The sequence below is a fragment of the Leptonotus elevatus genome, chromosome 4 (genome assembly GCF_054856555.1).
Source record: "Leptonotus elevatus isolate MCC_2025b chromosome 4, RoL_Lele_1.0, whole genome shotgun sequence".
Classification (NCBI taxonomy): Eukaryota; Metazoa; Chordata; class Actinopteri; order Syngnathiformes; family Syngnathidae; genus Leptonotus; species Leptonotus elevatus.
In genome coordinates, this window is record NC_141242.1 from 16,841,999 (window position 1) to 16,855,421 (window position 13,423).

Genomic DNA, 13,423 nt, shown 5'->3' on the forward strand with positions numbered 1-13,423 from the left:
GGTTCATTGTGAAAAACCTGCCACCGACTGGATTTGATTCATGGACAATGTTGCTACGGTAACTGACCGACACCTTAAATGACCTCTTTTTATGAAACAGGCTAGTCAGAGCCTCTTTTCCTCTGGTTTCAGTTACCTCCCTTTCTGAAACGGAAGACGCAGAGTTTCCCACATTTCAGGGTTTCTTGACCCAGGGTTCTGACTAAACCTGCTTTGAGAAATACACCCCAGGTCATCCTGGTTAAGAAACTTTTCAAACCAGAATATGCAGCACTTTCAAACTGGTGTGTAGGTTTAATTGGGAGTGACATTATATATCCCTTGCCATCAAAGTTGCGCAACAAAATATTTAGTTAAGAGTACTGTCATGTTTGCCTTTGTTCAAACAAACTCAGGTGAGATTTCTCCAATTATGCCACTTTGTTTGATCAAGTGTGAGTGCTATTATTTCAACCTATCAAACAAGCAGACACAGATTACTTGAGAAGGAAGGTATTAGTCCATTCAGAATTGTTTTTTGTTGTAGTTTACTTTAGTTCAGTTTCGATTAAATTTGGCACTGAAAAAATCTGCACCAGCGAATTCGACTGCTTTTATAAGTTTGTTGGTTAAGGAACGCGTACATATTTCCCAGACCACTTTTCTCACGTGCTCATTGCTGTCTTCCATTTTGTAATGCACTTCAGTTTAATCCACCCACATCATCGTAGCTTTCCACGTTTCACTGACTGTCTCAGTAAGAGCATCATTTCGCATCTCCCGAGCTGATTCAATATCACACTTTTCAAAATAATCGTAATCATTCAGCTGTCTCATCCTTTTCACCGCAATATTACAAATGAACAGTCAGTGCACTTAGTGCCTAGATCCAGCTTTGTAATGGATTATAACACTCTACTCATGTACTACCAAATGCTACAATGCCGTGACCTACTCAGTAGTTCTCGTTGTCCTGTTGTTTTCTGTTCACTGCAAATTCTGATCCTGGAGGTTTGTGACATCCAAGTTGCATCACTCTCTTTCCAGAGCGGGATGAGCATCTGGTTGACCATGAATCTTTTACTCTTGTGGGGAAAAAAATCTGATTCCCATTTACTGTCAAGGTCAGTCAGATATACTGTAGGTCTGTCCAGAACAATGAGTTGGCGCAAAGTTCCATATCCTATTTATGAGACTAAATGGAGTTTTGCATGACAATAGCTATTGCTTCTTTTTCATCTGTTTCAATTTACTGCTCTTGGACGGGTCTTTACTGGTCATTAAATTACTCATAGTGCTCTGTGACAGTTATTGCCCAAAATCAAGCTGCCAGTTTGGTTAGTCACGGAAGGCCGCATGATAAACCTCGGATTGTGACCATATTTGCATGACCATTGCCTATATTACGCTGTCAATCATTGTTTTTTGAGTCCACATTTGCTTATGTGGTGTGGGGGGTGAGGGGAACTATATTAATGTAAAAATAATAAAACATTTGATGTATCAGGATGATAGGTACATTGACATATTTTGATAATTTGCATTGATCACTCATGGAGGTCATTCCTAAATCATTTGCTCCATTTTTTTTCTCTCTAAGACCCTTCTGTTCTGCTGAGCAACCTGTCATCTGTCAGGCTTTCACTTATTTACTTAGCAACACACCAGTCATTCTACTCTGTGCCAAATTGCTGCGGATATTTGTGTGTTTCATACCTTAATTTCCATGATTTGCACACATTTTTGAAATATAATTGTTTTTGGTTTATTTTCTCGTCATCCTATTGGGAAGCTAGACCTAAGCATTTTATCTCACTAATCTAGTACAAAAAATGTCATTGTACTGTACATCCTCTCTTATTGGAGTCTTACACTAATCTGTGAAAGCAGTCTGAAAATAAAAGTCACAAAATTATTTAATGGTAGAATATGAGCTTTAAAACAAAACTTATTACATTTTTAAGTTTATTTATTTTTTATTAAATTGAAATTAAGTTAATTAAGTTTTAAGTGAAGCAGTACACCTATTTGATCAAAAATAAAATTCAAGAAAAGATGAGAAAAGACAAATTATATATTTTGTAAATTTTGCTCCTTTTATCTGTCAAAAATATCATTTCAATTTCAACAGACATTTGCAGCGTTCACAATATATTAAATAAAATTATATATATATATATATGTATGTATATATATAAAACTTTAATGCAACTCAAAATTTCCCAGGCACAAAAGCAGTAAAGCTATACAAAAAAAGTACATATTTGGAAGTAATTTTGGGCCCTAGATGTTGCAGATGGACCTTTTGCTTAAAAGGAACAAATTATGGATTTAATTGCTTGATTACGAATTGTTGGGCCTCTGGAGTCCATAAAGTGTGAAATTACACAATCAAATACATATTTTGTGATCTTTTGATTTCAGTAGGCTACATAGAAAATTGCGTAAAACAGGTGCCATGGTTGCCACACACAAAAACGTGCATAAACACACACACGTGTTTACAACAGTAAGCGTTATAAAACAACTATTCCTCGGCAGACATTGAGTAAAGTAACATAGAGTGTGCTTACCACAATTTTTAGAAGAACTGAGGCAGCATGTGGGCGTTTTTTTTACATGCAACAACGGTGCACAAGGGAATGTAACACTTGTGCATTTCGGGTCACGTCGCTCAAACACCAGCTGAACTGATATTATTTTCCAAAGTATTGTGCGTCTGTGGCCTGAAAACACGTTTCTCAGAGTGCATGAATTCTCGCATGTTGCCATGGAGGCGGCAAATGCTGTGACGTACTGTGAGATTCATAACTGGTGAGGAACTGACTCCACATGCAGGGTAAAGAGGAAGCTCTTCCACCCCTGCTTGCCCTGACGCACATCACTGGCCAAATGTGAGACTAAGTTTGAAAGCAGTCAGCTGCAATCTAAACTTTGCATGGCATATTTTGGCAACAAGTGATGCAACTATGTGCATATGACCAACACAATTTCTATTAATTTTATTAATTATTTTATTAATTAATTTCAAAGCAAACAATTGGAGGTAGTGGGTACAATCCCCTTGATGAACTGTGAAGTATCCTTGAGCATAATACTGAACTCCTAATGTTGTGTCATCAGAAGGTGAGTGACTATCGGTTGTCAAAATGTAAAGCGGTTTGAGAGCCTCGTAATGGGTAAAAATGCTATACTGTACAAATGAATTACCCTAACATTAAACTGTTGCAATTTTAAACCCTATATCTAGTTTTTTTAAACAGTTATTGGCCATGTTTTGAAAGATTAATCACATTCTTTTTTTTGTCATATACTTTTATATTACCGTACATACAATCTTGTTAAAATTACAGCTAAAAACTGTACTTTAATTATGGAAAAAAAAAAGTTTTTACGAGAAGGTAATTTTCTGTTATTTCACAGTATTTTCTGGTGCCCTAGCTGCCGGAAAATTACCATTTTTTCTACGATTTTTTTTTTTTTTTTTTTTTTTTTACAGTGTACACAACAAAGCAGAAATATCTACATTGATATGTTGACACAGTGGTTCAGATACCTGTATCAAACTTACTACTCAGTGGATTTGTTCCACTGCTATAAAACTTAACTGGCTGAAGGGCATTTACACAAGTTGAGCTTTGTAGGAAAGACAGAAAGAAGACATACGATGGCAATGTCTAACTTGACAAAAAGAACAAAAATAAGATGCTACTATTGTGCTGGTAGTGGCTGAAGTGACGAATATCAAAAATTAGCTAAATTTGTAATTTGAGTGTCTTGAACATGAAATACAATGTGGATTTTAAACCATCTGTTGAGAAAATGGATGGATGGCTACAGTAAAAAAAAAAAAAGACTACACATGAGAAGGAAAAGTGCAACTATTGTTAGCATAGCAAGGGCTAGCTGTTACAAAGATGTACAGCGGTACCTAACTTAATTTGTTCGGTGATCCCATTTCTTCCTCAGGACGGAACGCATGGACATCGCCGACGAGATGGTTATCTCGTTCTCGTTGCATAGAGGCTTCGGCGGTCCGTCAACATATGCTTTTACGTGAAAGAGTCAATGAAAAGATTGAACGGCCGTTCACACTAGTCATCTAATTGAGTTTCACACGCCACTAATCTGTAGGCTACTGTGGTACAACTTGTTGTAAGAGTTAGAAAATAAAATAAAAGCTGGTTTAAAAAATATCAGTTACATCACATCAAATAACAGATATTAACATGAAATTAAACTATTTCATAAATATTCATGCACACGCACGCACGTCTACAGAGTCCATACGTTTTGTCTATATTATTAAAATGTACTGACGTGAGAACAAGCAGGGAAAATTACTCTCTTCCCTCCATTGTGCAGGAAAGAATGTCATAAAAAAAAGTTTCTAGAATGGTTGGAATAGTCACTAAACAGCAACAATATGTTTAAGTTGACAACACTGAAACAAGTTGTTGCTCTTGTTTGCTTGCATTGCTGACACACATTCACATCAAAAATAATGGCAGTGCATATGTGATGTTCCAGTTGGACTTCCTGAAGGCTGCATAGACTGTGGACTGGATATGGACCGCGGGCCCAACTTTTCACAGACGTGCTCTAAGTGTTGAAGTTCACCCAAGTGGTGGGTAGGTCGGGTAAAAATATGTGCACCAAACCACAAATGGTGAGCACCAAAATTCACATAGCACTCTCGTTAGAGTGAAAAAAAAATAAAAGTTTTTTTAATTAAAATAAAAATGCACCAAACCACAAATGATGAGCACCAAAATTCATATAGCATTCTCGTGAGAGTGAAAAACCTAAAAAAAATATTAAAAAAAATAAACAAAAATGAATAAAAATAAAAATAACACTTTTAGTTAAATTTTATTACTAATAAATAAGTTATTAATTGTTTTAATATAGCATAGTTTTGACATTTTAGTTTAGATTCACTTTAAGAATTACCCTTAAAATTCAGTTGTTTACTTGAATCTGTCATTTTCATATAATTGTTGCAGAGGACTGAATATTAATTTTAGAGCTGTAGCGTTACTATCAGTTCACCCTAAAGCACAAAATCAAAGAGCTCTTTATTTAAAATAACCACAAAACTGCAGTGTAGCTTAAGGTACACATTATCTTAAGAAGGTGCTGTACCAGTGTCCAATCAAATCCAGTTAACAATGGTACCCCACTGCAGAAAACTGAATTATAAGGGATTGCGCAGCTACGTGCTGTTCTGATTAATGGCCACAGTAATTAATGCTGAAGGGGTCTGTCGGAGTGTCTGTGTAGAGAAGCGAACAGCAGTGAGCCAGCTGTAGCTTATAGACTCACTCACTCACGCGGCGGACGCACCCCACTCCATACACACAAAGCACCTGCATACTCATGAGTGCATTTGTTGGATCTAATGAAGCCTTGAAAAAACATTTGATTCGCCACATAATGGGTGAAAAAGGAAAACAAACAAAAACTCTATACAGCTCTATGTATTAAGTTAACTAACTAACTGGTTTATGTGTGCGTTACAATTAATTATTCGATCATACAATATTTAACCAGGTCACATACAAAAACACTCACACAGCCAAAATTCACACAGCCAAAGGGCGAGGGAGCGGGAGAGAGTGGCATGAAGCCAAAATAAATGAGGACTGACAGGTGGGGAATGGATTTAGCGAACCCTCCCACATTCAAATTACAGCATGTGCTTGACTCCTTTTTATAAAATGGATAACGTGCACAAAACTTAGAGCAGGGCAAACATTTATATTTTGGGGTCTTTATCATTTTCAAAAATTCAGAAATGTGTGGATACCATTTGTGTGCGTGTGTGTTTGTGTGAAAGAGTGTCAACTCTGCTGACAACCATAAAGCCCACACACCATCAACTTAGTTGACAAAGAGACATACAAAGGTAGTATTTTCAATCTCAGTATAATTAAAATGTAGCAATCTACTGCAATTTATCTAACAATCTACAGTACAGGCAGCACCCGGTTGCAGAGATAACACTCCAGAGCATGGAATTTACCACAGATGGTTTGAAGCCTTAAACCTAATCTTCTGGGCATAAGATGCAAATTTGAAGCCTCTTCCTTGGCTCCAGTTGGTGTGCAACTATCAGTCTGTTTCAGCATCAAAATGTTTTATCATGCCACACTATCTCATATTTCAAAGGCAGCGGTTAATATGGCATGACTGACGCTCGATGGGAGCAAAAACACCTGCATGCTTTGCAGGCTTCAGAGAACTTTATGGCTTTGGATTTTCAAGCAAAATATAATATTTTTTTTTTCAACAGTTTTTGTTTAATCCTCTCTTTTGTGTTGTAATCCTGTGTAAAATACAATGTGCAGGTATACAATGAAACATTTGTTTCGAAGTGTTTTTGGCAACGCAATGTTGAAGGAATGTATATGCCACAATATTTTGTGCCAGCCTGTAACAGTGCTGACAATCCACGGATGATTTATGAGTGAACAATCTTATATTGCTTAAATTGCATCCAAAACAAATGCCCAGCAATGATGCTATTGCTGACTTGACTGGAGAAACATATACTTTGGGGTATTTTGTGAATCTTGTCAAAATAGCTTTCAAATGTCTACATCTGTCCATTAATTATCCCAATGGCATAATCTCTGCATGGCTGTGGGAAGCTTTAGCCCTCCACAGTTCAATTGGTGTTGTGGATTTTATAGTGTTGTGTCATTTGTGAATGTTTTGTTGAAAAGAACACATATTTTATAAAGAAATGAATAAAATTTTATATTTTGCTCTTTTATCTAATAGGTGACAAACGGTGATCTAAATGCAATAATTGCTTCATTATTTTTTTTATATAATTACTATTCAATTATTCAATTTTATTCAATTAATTAGAGATTTAAGAAAATTCATCAAAAATAAAATTTAAAAATGGGAAAGACTTATTCTATTGGTAAAAATCAATAAGGTTCAATGTGTTTATTCATGTTTTATTTAGTATTATTATTAGTGCTGGGCATGGGTCTGTTGGAGTGAAATTGAGGAAAATGATCATTAAATAACACTTCATCGCCCCCAAAAGACGCTGGCCCACCGGGCATCTGCCCTGTATGCCACATGTCCAGTCCAGCCTTGGACCTGTCTTTATTTCACATAAAACAGTGTTGTACACCTTTCGGTTTCTGTTGCAGGGTTCTCTTTAGGCTTAGCCCCTCCCCACGGACATCACATAGTACAAAACGACATTTATTTAATTATTTTTTTGCGCAGAAGGCATTTGAATCATATTTAGTTCTCACTATACATTTGTATAAATATTGGTCCCACATTTTCCACTAGTAAAGATGATGCACACTCCTTTTGTATAGAGCTGCAGTGTCAACAGTCCCCCAGACTGCATTGACATCATTAAATATTGTTTTTAGTTCACCAATCACCACGGTGTGTGTGTGTGTGTGTGCGAGTCTGTAGTTGATATTTTTTTTTATCTTTGTTCTCTACTCCGTTGCACGTCTGAATGTGTGAGTGTGCTGCGCCCTTGCACGGCTCAGGAATTGCTTTCTCGACGCTGACCAGCCGTCACCAATGTGTGGAACAGACTGAGTCCATCTGGGCCGGCCCGAAACACTGACAAGTAATGACGATGCAAAAACATCCGCACCACTACATTCAAGTGAAATTCTGCTTGTAAACTTATTGCTTGTAAACTGCCATATTTTTTTAGTCACATGATGAGTCACATGTTAACGCTGTAGTTAAAGCTGAAAACAGTCCAGCTCTAATTGTGGGAATTATGTTATTTGGATTATTTATTCAATACTTTTCACATAATACTTTTACACCGTTCAAATTTCAACTTGCTTCAGAAATTCACGTCTTCTGGGGTATTTATCGTCTGATTCCACATTACTTACAGAATTCACACAATTTAACGTTAAATATCAACTTCTCCCCATTCGTTTTCACAGGGACTCATATTGAACTTTTTTCAAAGTCCCACTTTCAACGCCCACTTTCATACATACAACTTCTCACCATTACCAGATCTCTGATACTGCTCAGTGGATCACTTGGTTAAGTGCATTGTCCTGTAACCAGGAAGTTGCGGGTTCAAATCCCACCATTGACTTTACGTAGAAAAGGTATCTGTGGCAATTATGCTCAAGCTTTACATGCTAACCAACTGACTATCATATCAGGAAATGCATTATAATTTCACTGAAATGATTAAAATCATGTGTTCCCATTCAGCATTATTACATTTCAGCATCAGATTACACTTTTCAATATGAATACGCCATAAGCAAGAGTTTTGAACAGGACAATTTAGGTCAGTGGTTTGAGCAATTACCTGCAACACCAGAGGACCTGGATTCAATCCCCGCTTGGACAATTCTTTAGTACAAATGCAATATTGAATACTAATCATTGTCAAATTATTTCACATCCATTACTTTTGATGTCATTTGTCACTATTAACTTTTTACTCCCTTCTATAGTCACAATTCAAATTATTTCAGTAGCTTTCAGTATATGCCGACATATTCACTACGATTATATACAATGTCACAGATTCTTCTGGGTTCAAACCCCGCTTGGACAACTCTTTAGTACAAATGCAATATTAACTAATAATCATTGTCAAATTATTTCACAAATCATACTTTGTAATTTTCACATAATTCTTTCACATCTTTCAATTTAGTTCATAAGAAATCTGCTTAGCATTCAGCTATTAGCATTCAGCTTTCAGCATTCCCACGCAATTTCTGCAGACATTGCACTTAAATTTAGTATTCATAATAAATTATATAACTTCATAGTCACTATAGTAAATACTAGTAAATGACTTGCCATGTTTCTGTAGGTTTTATGTTGAATCAAAAAACTGGGGCTCCATTGATGTCTTTCTGTTGCTGCCATGCACACGTTTGGCACAAGGCAAGTGTACTCAGATTTGATTGAAATTTGTCAAGGGCGCATCTGTCGAGGAAGGACGCATCTGTACTTGCTCCTGCACTCGCTCGTGGCTTCTAACTATTTTGTTGACATTGGGATTTTGAACTACATTGTTGCAATATGCCTGGCGGAAAAAGAACTGACGGAATTGCAAAACTCCCAAAAATGGTCACCGAAATCCTTGAAATGAAAAAGAGCATCGAGCCACTTCTGCAGGAAATTCAGCAGTTGAAGAAAGAGACACAAGAACAAGATTGACGCATTGTCACCTTGGAACAAAAAGTGGATGATTTGGAACAGAATCTTCGAATCAACGATGTGACAGTTACAGGTATCCAAATTAAACCGTGCCCTCGGCCCAGAGCTGCGGCCAACGCAAGTGCAGCTGATTCTGACCAAGCTTCAGCAAACGAGGATGTGGAACAGCAAGTAACAACTCGACTCAGAGATTTGGGATTAATTGTGGATCCAGCGCACATTAAGATGTGCTTTTCGCTTCCAACTGGGGGGAACACGACCACCGACAGTTCTGATCAGTAGTGATGGCAAAATGAAGCTTCATGAAGCACTTGTGATATTTTTGACTCCTCTAGATGGCACTCTTGGTTGAAAGATGCAGTGGAAATGTAATAAATTTCTTTTGCACTAGCCTTCATATTTAAACCAAGAGCACCATCTAGGGGAGTCATAAAATATCACAAGTGCTTCATGAAGCTTCATTTTGCCATCACTACTGATCAGGTTTGTTGACAGGAAGAAAAAGATTGCTCTTTTGAGAGATCACACATTAACACAGTTAAACATATGGCATAAGAAAATTATTTTATAGCCAAAATGGTTTTGTACAGAAATCTTATCAACATTGTGAAAACATTAAGCCTCTTTGCAATAAAGGCTACAATTGTTTTGTTGTCAGTGTAGCTGGCAGTAATTAGAATGTTTAAAGAGACAGAATAGAGATTGTTGATGTCCCAGGCCATTGAGACTTGACTATATATAGATTTGTGTCCCCCCACTTGATTACCAGCTGCCAATCCACCATCCTTATTAACTTTCAAGTGTGAACTTCTTCCCTGGAATACAAATACATTGGGTTCTACAATGATTGTTGCCATGTAGCAGGCAGCCCAGTTTGACTAGCGTTTTTCATTCATCAACCAGTTTGTCAATGACTGGTCACTAGAGGACACTATGGCACCACCTTCCACACATGATTAATTTGTCATCATATTATTTTCAAGTGACAGGCGGAGGTTTTTAGACCCAGGCCTTCACTCAACCCCATCTATAAATCCTACTGGGTCAGCTACAGGCATTGTCCAACTAATTCTCACAATTTTTTTTTTAATTTTATTTAAAAAAAAAAAAAGTTTGCCTTGAAAATGAATTTTCAGTCATGTACCGTTCGTTTTTCTCTTCCCACTTTGTGTACTGTAAATAAATTTTAGTTGAGGAGCTCTGAACCAATCAGAGGACGGGAACATGTAGACATCCCCCAAGGCCTTCCAGCAGATTTTGTTTACGATGTGTGCATTCAACTTATTCGTCGTCGTATTGTTTCAATTGTACCGAGCCTTTATTTTGGAGTCTGAAGGTGTTGGGAAGTACAGTGATATAGCAACACATGGAAGTTAAAATCTAATTGGACACAAAAATAACACACAAATGACTGCAAGATATGCAGCCAATACACACTATGACTGTTGGAAATAAATTGTTAAAATATTTTACAAATGTATACAAAGTTTTAAATTCTGGTCAGGCTTTTGATAATGTTGAGGCCTTAAGCGAAGACCTTAAAGACCCTGAAGGCACGCCACTGCGTTTACACCTCATGTGAAACTTTGAAGGTAAGTTTGCAGCAAACTGTTTGCTAACATTGGCTGCTCGCTTTCTCTCATAACGTGGTTGTGCTACATAAAGACTTAAGACTCAGTTGTCGCTCTTGTTTAAATATTGTATATACTGTATGATCAAAATGTTAGTAATTTATTTCTCTGTTAGTGTTGTCTAGGTTAAGTTGTTAGATCAAGTTGAACGGTTGCCAGCTCTGTGCTCATAAGCCTCAAAAGCCACTCTAGCTAACTGTAATGTTTTTTACGGCCTTATGACCATGTGGTTAGTGCTGTAGTTTAGGCTTTAGGTTTACTTTTAATTTTGCTGACTTCATATTATTACTATTATTATTATTGTTGTTCTTCTTCTTATTATTATTATTATTATTTTTCGTATTCCTATTATTATTTTTATTATTATTAATTTTATTGTTCATCTGCTTCTTTCTAACACTGTAATGTTAGCAGAGGTGCTCCAATGCTGATTTAATATACAGTACTTGTACAATAACAATTGTAACAATATACAGCAATAGAAAAAATAAGAGCACCCTGCTTTCTTCAATTCCTTGTTTTAAGGTCACATGTCACAAAAATTATGTTAAGTGACTAACATGGAACACCTAAAAACACAGAATGCTTAAGCACTATTTTTGGCAGTACAATGCCGTAGCTATTTACATAAGAATTTGTGACATGATTTTGGTTATCAAGAAAACCTTTGGAACAGCTTTTAAATTCAACACATATGAGATATTGTCAGGGTTGAGGACGCAAACACAGGGAATAGAGACAGGTATGCTAAAAAAAAGCAAATTTAATTAAAAGCAAAAAGGCAAACAAGCTCTTAGGAATCCCAAAACAAAGTCCCCCAAAAGTTTTGAGGCTGCAAACACACATGAGACAAGACGATGCAAGGACATGACATTAGTTGGGTTTTCATCCACCCATTTTTATAAAAATTTTCAAGAAATACGAAAATAAAACTGAATGAAAACGCTAGTAACTCGATTCGCAAAAAAGTTTTTACGCTTGGCCCTAGGGGAGGGATTTTGAAGCGTATTGGGAAAAAAGAAAATGCTAATTTTGGCTATGGAAACAAGTTTTGCGAATAAAAGCTGACAAAACCGGATTAGGGTAACCAACTGTGACACGCACAGCATTTGGAGCTCAATTCATGTGCCTCGCTAATTCAAACGCTGTGCGTTCACATGCTACGTGGGACAGTTTGTCACCTTAGACCGGATACACGTTGTATGTTTTGACCGTATGTACAAACGTTTGTAGTCCCAAATGTCGGACGATGTTTGGGGGGGACAACAAAACAGGAATCTTTTTGAATTAAAGAAGTCAATATTAATGCTACTTTAGATGGGAATCAGCACAGAAACGCTACAGTTTACCAAGAATTACAAAAGGTAACTCATATGACGTCATTGCACGGCACAGCTGCTTCCTGGTCTTCTTCTTCTTTTAAATTACTGGTTGATTACATATCTATGGTGTATACTGCTACCTACAGCAGCGGAATCCCCTCGCAATATTTGCAAAAAAAGAACAGATAGAAGCGGGCACATGTCCGTTTTGTGCATTTTCAGTAAATTTGCTTAAAAAAAATTCTAAACAATTGGATGGAAACCTGATTGAGGCCCCGTCCACACGAAAGACAGTTTAAATTTATGCTCACAAGTTTCTTATCTTTTTTGGCCGTTCGTCCACACGATGGCGCGGTTTCGGAGTTTGAAACCGATCACTTTTGAAACAGGGCTCCAGAGTGAAAAGATTTCAAAACGCATCAGCCATTTGCAGGATACTCCTCCAGCGATGACGTAATGGTCGCAGCTCGATGACGATGCATTGTCGCAGATTGATGATGTATGCGCTAATTTTCGCGCGCAAACCGTCAGTCTGTCAACAACAATGGCGGATAGCCGTGTCATAGTCGTTTTGCGCAGCCTCTTTAACTTGCTTATGCTTTTGCAGCAAATTATTTTGTTTCTTTATTTCCACGTTCAACAAGCGGTGTTGTACTTGAACACCCGCCATTGTCATTTCTCCTGTTTGTCTTTTTCATGTTGTTTTGATACATTCAAAGCCATATTTGTTCTGTAGATTGCAATAAAGTTAGGGAAAAAAAGTGTTTGCCTTCTTCGCTGATTCTTCTTTTATGCTTTCCCTTAACTCCCTGTGGCTGCGCTACAGCGCCACTCCAGACTTGGCATATGCATTACAGCCGTTAAACGTCCTCAGCGTCTTCTTTTGGACACACACAAGTCTTGAAATGTTTCTGTGTGTACGAGATTTGTTTGAGGAACGAAGCCGGCTTTGCTTCCGTCTGGACGGGGCCTAAATGACAATATTTGAATTTGCAAGTTATGTTGGTAGTTGATAGTTAGCACGTGATTCAGTGGTTCAATCCTTTGTCAGTGAAGTATGACAGTGTGAATGTGAACGTCTGTCTCAATGTGCCCTGTGATTGACAGACAACTAATCCAGGGTGTAGTCTAGTCTGTAGTGATGGCAAAATGAAGCTTCATGAAGCACTTGTGATATTTTTTGACTCCTCTAGATGGCACTCTTGGTTGAAAGATGCAGTGGAAATGTAATCAATTTCCTTTGCACTAGCCTTCATATTTAAACCAAGAGCACCATCTAGGGGAGTCAAAAAA

At 37.2% G+C, this 13,423-nt stretch overlaps 1 protein-coding gene across 1 annotated transcript in view; it reads right to left on the reverse strand.

The window, feature by feature from the left end:
- lrrc4ca (leucine rich repeat containing 4C, genome duplicate a) overlaps positions 1 to 13,423 on the reverse strand; it is a 135,093-nt gene that overhangs the window by 89,769 nt on the left and 31,901 nt on the right. The window lies entirely within an intron of this gene.